The following is a 5,870-nucleotide window of genomic DNA, read 5'->3' as shown; positions in this document are numbered from 1 at the left end:
ATAAAAGTCATACCGATATATAAGTCATGCCTTATGAATAGTTTTACCAAGAATATAAACAAGTCATAAGCGATTATACTAATCACACATATTGGTAATCCAAAGATTTGCAATGAATAACAAATACCAATAAGCCTAGCGATTTCTCTTTTGATTAACAAAACAAGTTTATGAATTTACTTCCTTTAAACGAATGTAAAACATTATTTCCTAGGACGAAATCTTCACCCATACCCATACATAATCACAATAAAATTCATACGATTATGTCGATGTCTTATATACGAAGTTCAAAAGATAAGTGTTATACTTCGTATTGTATTCCTTAATACTACGTCTAACTAGAGTATAATCATTTATAGCTTCGCAGTTATGTTTTCAATATATCACGACTTGAAAGATACGTTAGGAAATGAAACAGTTCAAGTCAAATATTACTAACCTCAAGAGGAATGATGATGTCGTCGTTGTAGCTCCTTACTTCTTCACATTCTTCAAGTCTTCGAGTAATACTTGTATGTCTCATAACCTAGTAAATTTCTAGCTAACCTATACGAAGTTGATTCTAGTAAATAATCAAACGACTCTTTAAATGAGTTTTGGTTCACTAAAAGATGACAACCAAACTTGACATACCAACGCTTGGTGGGTTCAACCGAGCTATGCTCTAACAAAGAGACTTCCCTTAGTTTAAGCTGGATTTTTTATTTTATTTTTTATCATACGCTCCTTGCATATTTTTTATAACACTAGGGCTTAACCCGTGCCGTAACGACACGGGCGTCAATTCTTGGATTACATAATCTTTTATTTTTCTTCTTAGGCATCCACTCAAAATAGACCTACATAAATAAATAAAAATTGTATTATCAATTGAATCAGTCACAACTCAAATGTATCCCTTTGTTTTCATTATAGACGCGACTAAAAAAAGAAAAGGCTTCTAATGCTAATGTACGGAAGTATGAAGAAGCCATTCATGATCGAATAGGAAAGGAGATTTTATTGAGATAAAATTCAAACGATTACATCTAGTTCTTCTCTGATGAGAATTTTAAGCCACATGGGAAAAACTGAAACCCACAATTTCGACACTCTACTTGTTCCAGCAGTTTTTGCTAAACAATTTGCAACTTCATTTGACTCCCTAGGTACGTAAGTGTACTTCCATACCTAAAATTGTTTTAATATATCGTTACAATCAGAGATGATACTGTTATTTGTCCATCTAATCGACCCAACACTACCATTTATTACATTAATCACATTTTTTCTATCTCCTTCAAAATGCAAACACTTCACCGTAGCTTCCTTAGCGATGTCCGTAGAAGTTATTTTTAGAATATTATATGGACCTGCTAGAAATTTACAGCTCCAGAGATGCTAGAAATTTACAGTTCCAGAGATGCTAAATCATTTGACATGAGCTTTATATTCTTAAAGTGAACGTTGCTTGGCAATGCAAAATCGAATACCTCAGATCCGAAACAGGCAATGAAAACATGTTAGAAATAAGAAGAAACCCAAACATAGTTTCTTCTCATTAGATTACCTGTAAAGGAAAAAAAAAATTGATAAAAATAATAAGAAACATAAGATAAAACCAAAAGTGGAAGATACCACCTGGTTTTGATCCAAGAGTTATTTAAAGCACTACGTACTTAGAAACAAAGCATAAGCCAATAAATCGGAATGATTTATGTTAATTGAAGATTTGGGATAATCCCACTATGATACTGGGAAGTTAAATAAAAATGATTTTTTCTGTGCAGTTTATTCAAATGCATATTTAGCGCTGTGACGAACACTTTATAATTAATATGGAACTCATGGCTCACCTGACTCACACCCGGGCAAATACTTGCGATGGCCATCAAATATTGAAGCTTCTTGGTGAGCTCAAAGCAACAGTCATTTATTGAATTATAATGTGAACTTGGTGTTTATAATTTCAGAACAATATATACAAACCACGAACTGCGAAAGTACTATCCTAGTGGTTCAGTGTTATCAAGAATTTTATCCGAACATGCATGCTTCTATTCACATTAAGTATTTATATAAATTAGCCATATATGTTAGTGGCAACGCAAACCTTGAATCACCTTCATATTCAGCTTCTGTTTATTTTTTTTATTTTTTTTTATCTTCCTAACATTGCACACTGTAGTCAGTAATTCAATTACATGCTTCGACTTTGTTCCGTCATAAAGTGATCCACCATAACCTGTAAAAACTGTGTCCTTGTGGTTTCAACTGGTAAAACGTTTGTTTGCAGATAATTAAAATTAGTCATTATTGAATCTAAAATTAAAGATTAAAAAGTTACACTCTCTTAGAATCCATATTGCCATCAGTAGTAAATATATCAACCCTTTCCCTAGAAGACTGGATAGGATAAAAAGATAATATAATAACCATCTTGATAATCCAAGCTATGTGTGATCTTTTCCCATTTTCTTCCTGCTCTGTCGTGCTAGGAATTGGATTTTAAATGGAATGTAGCGAATGAGAATTCCACTTAAAAGTAAACCCAATTCCTCTCGTTGAATGAGATTTTAATCCTGAACGGTAATATGAAACATGGACCAATTAAACATTAAGAGAATAAATTCTACGCATGAGAAAAGAATTAAAAGCAAAATACCATCCAACAGAACTTCAAGAAAATGGGTTTTGAAGCAAATGAAACCTGACTAAATGAACAAATTCGAATCCATAAACAAATATTGCCCAGACTGCCGACAAATTCATATATGAAAATCAAAACTGGAAAATGAATGTAAGCCTAGCTTACGTATTTCACTATAAGTGTATAAAACTATACTTAAGCATATCAACCAGTACTATTTAATCTGGATGGCGGGTATAAGCACTTATACGACGAAATCTCTAACCCACGGTTACGAAGAGAGGGAAGGGTACCTTGATAATTTCTTATAAAAATGAAGTAAACAGCAATCACTCACTACACCATTTTTCGGAATTAGCACGGTTGTCTGCTGTTGCAAAAGGCACTTGCAACAGCAAGCAGCCGTTGTGAAACGTGGCGTTGCATTTATTTTGCAACAGCTCTTAAGCCGCTGCGCAAAAAAAAAATTCGCAATGGTTTTCGGTCCAGCTAACTGTTTTTTTGCTCGACTTTGCAACTGTTTCGGCCGTTGCGAACAGGTTTAGCAATAGCGGTCAGCTGTTTCTATATTCTTGTCGCAACAGCTTCGAGCAGTTACGAAATGGAGGATTCGCAACGGCTGTGTAGCAGTTGCGAAATTTAGAACCAAAAACACTTAGAACGTATAATCTTAGCCGGACCCGTTTTATTATTCTGGTTCTAAATTTAGCAACATCTTTCAGTCGTTGCTAAATTTTTGCAACTAAAAAAAAAGTCAAGTCAGTCATCAGATGACCTAGTCAAGAGTTCCCTGGAAAATTTTCAGGCCAAAAATTCACTGAAAGAGACATCAATTGCGCATTGAACAAAGAAAGAGAGATTAAGTGTGCATTGAACAAAGATGTTCTCCATTACTAATAGAAAAAATTAGTAAACATTTCTAGAATTTCTAAAAAAATGATAAGTACAACCAAAAAAAGTCTGGAATTCCCCACTTAAGTTTATAAATGTAACAGTGTAATGCTTATTAGAAAATAAATGTAAAAAATAGGAGGAAAAGGATTTAACCTTAGGGATTTTCTTTAGCATACCTAGATGGGCACCGAGCTCAATTACATGCAATTTTGACGTAATTTTCCCAGCATTGGTGGTCTTCGTGACAAAACAAATGATCCTAATCTATCATAAGCCTGATGAATTGCATGAAACGTGTACAACAAAGAGAAACATCGGCAACCCCTGAAACATTGAAAAATCAACTGTTAACCACCTAAGTGAGAATACCATTTACCATAGCGAACTCCAGATACACAAGAAAGAAATAAGAAAGATAATGCAAAAAATCATCATCCTTGTCACTTTGATATATCCCTGTGTTGGACCAAATAGAGTAACAAAAAATTAAGCCAACGCGTCTATTGTATTTCCTGTGGTTATCACTAGACAAGTAAACTCCTATCTTGGCCATAGTATATCAGTAGAAAAGTTAAACTTCTCATAAAGTGTGCTCATACCACCTAAGAAATTTAGGAACTTCTAATGCTTGGACACTACTCACAGAATTTGATTGAACCTTTATTCTATCAGAATCCACCTAACTACTTACTCCAAACTACCTGATACTGCAAGAATTTCTGCCATGTAGTTTTTGTTGATGCCTACGCCAATTACCTGCCTAAGCCAAGAATTGCTCATTTTGGCGTAATCAAGTTTATTCTTGCATTCTTGCAATCACTGCCGACTCTGGGTTGGATTCTACACTAACTGTATTATTGCCGACCTGATTTGTAAAAGAAACTCAAAGAGTAATTATCATTGGTATCCTAACACAGGAATCATTGTATGGAAGGAACGTGCAGATTTGGTTGATACACAAACAAAATAAGAGTGATAGAGAAGAACCTGTGCCTGAGGTTTTCAATAGTGAGGTCACAAATCCGGGTAGCCACCAGGACGCTGAAGTTATTAGATGTTAGTGACGATTTTTAGTACACCAATAATATCTTGGGGTACAAATGTTTGAATGGTAAGTTAATGTTAATATACGTGCAAATATCATGGTAAACTAAGTATGGCTAATATTATAACTGTGAGAATAATAAAAAGTGAGCTAAAGAGAATAACCTTTCTTCCGGCCACGAGCTGCAGAGAGAACAACTTCATGATACTTTGTTCCAATATTCTGAGCATTTGAGTCTCAACGCATACCGCATCCCATATCAAGTTGTGGTTTATACTACTCGGTTGATGGCAATAACCACAAAAAGCAAGTTGACTTTGCTAATTTCTCTGTAAAGTTGAGAATCTTGATATGGACATAATTACATGATTTTAGAGAACAGAAACAGGTGAACACAATTGACTGTATCTACTTTGACATCTAGGAACATTGAAAAACGGTCTACATCATTCTCAAATTTCCATCCGAAAGAAACATAATCCACTTTATCGAATTCATACATAATTTAGTATCCATCTAAAGAACCATACACATTGACTAAAAGACAGAAAAAAAATGGTATAGGGAACAGATCACCATACCATGTTCAAAATTGTACATGATAGACATCAATTGTGCTCCTTTGTGTTGGCATCAAAATTAAGGATCCTCAAGCTGTTGTTTCTCATCACTATGAGAATTTTCAAACTGTAGTTCGATGTAAAACTCGCAAATTCAAGAGGGAAAAAATAAGCGGATCAAAGCATTTCTAGAAACCAATCAACTTAATAGTGTAGTATATTAACATCAAGTTCTCTAGCAACCTTTCGTGTCTAAACTATTGAGATTTCTTTCGTTTTCCATCGAAATGACCATACGAAATTTTACTCATTGTTTAAATTTTAGCATATTTTGAGGCACGGGTTAGATTTCTACCATTGGGATCCAATGAACAAATTGGAAACCGTAACAAATATATCCCACACTACCGACAAATTCATATCTGTAAATTAAAACTACAAAATCTTTAGCAGAGCATAAAATGAATCCCACATCCCATAAATCAACAAAAAAATCTATAAAATAATTACCATATAAAGCTTAAGGCCTGATAATTTTGATTTTCAAAGCAATACCTCTCTAAAAACAACATATATCTCTCTAAATAGCTGAACAATCTTTCAACAATCCATTTAACACAATCAATTCCTTCCGTGAGTCGATTTCAAGCCATATATATGATGAAGATGATTTTACCGTGACTTCGAAGAGAATGATGACAACTCAAAACGTCAGCAAAAAAAAAGGAATTCAGGCGTT

General features: G+C 34.1%; 1 long non-coding RNA gene across 1 annotated transcript; it reads right to left on the bottom strand.

Moving 5' to 3' along the window:
• Positions 1-3,749: 3,749 nt before the first annotated feature.
• On the bottom strand, positions 3,750-4,881 carry LOC113304179. Its single transcript, XR_003338061.1, has 3 exons — positions 4,736-4,881; positions 4,514-4,567; positions 3,750-3,850 (listed from the first exon to the last, which is right to left on the bottom strand). It is a non-coding gene; the product is annotated as an uncharacterized LOC113304179 (long non-coding RNA).
• Between the last annotated feature and the right edge of the window lie 989 nt (positions 4,882-5,870).

Source organism: Papaver somniferum, chromosome 8 (genome assembly GCF_003573695.1).
Source record: "Papaver somniferum cultivar HN1 chromosome 8, ASM357369v1, whole genome shotgun sequence".
In the NCBI taxonomy this organism is placed as follows: Eukaryota; Viridiplantae; Streptophyta; class Magnoliopsida; order Ranunculales; family Papaveraceae; genus Papaver; species Papaver somniferum.
The sequence above is the reverse complement of the archived record's forward strand: the minus strand, read 5'-3'. Positions and strand labels throughout refer to the sequence as shown.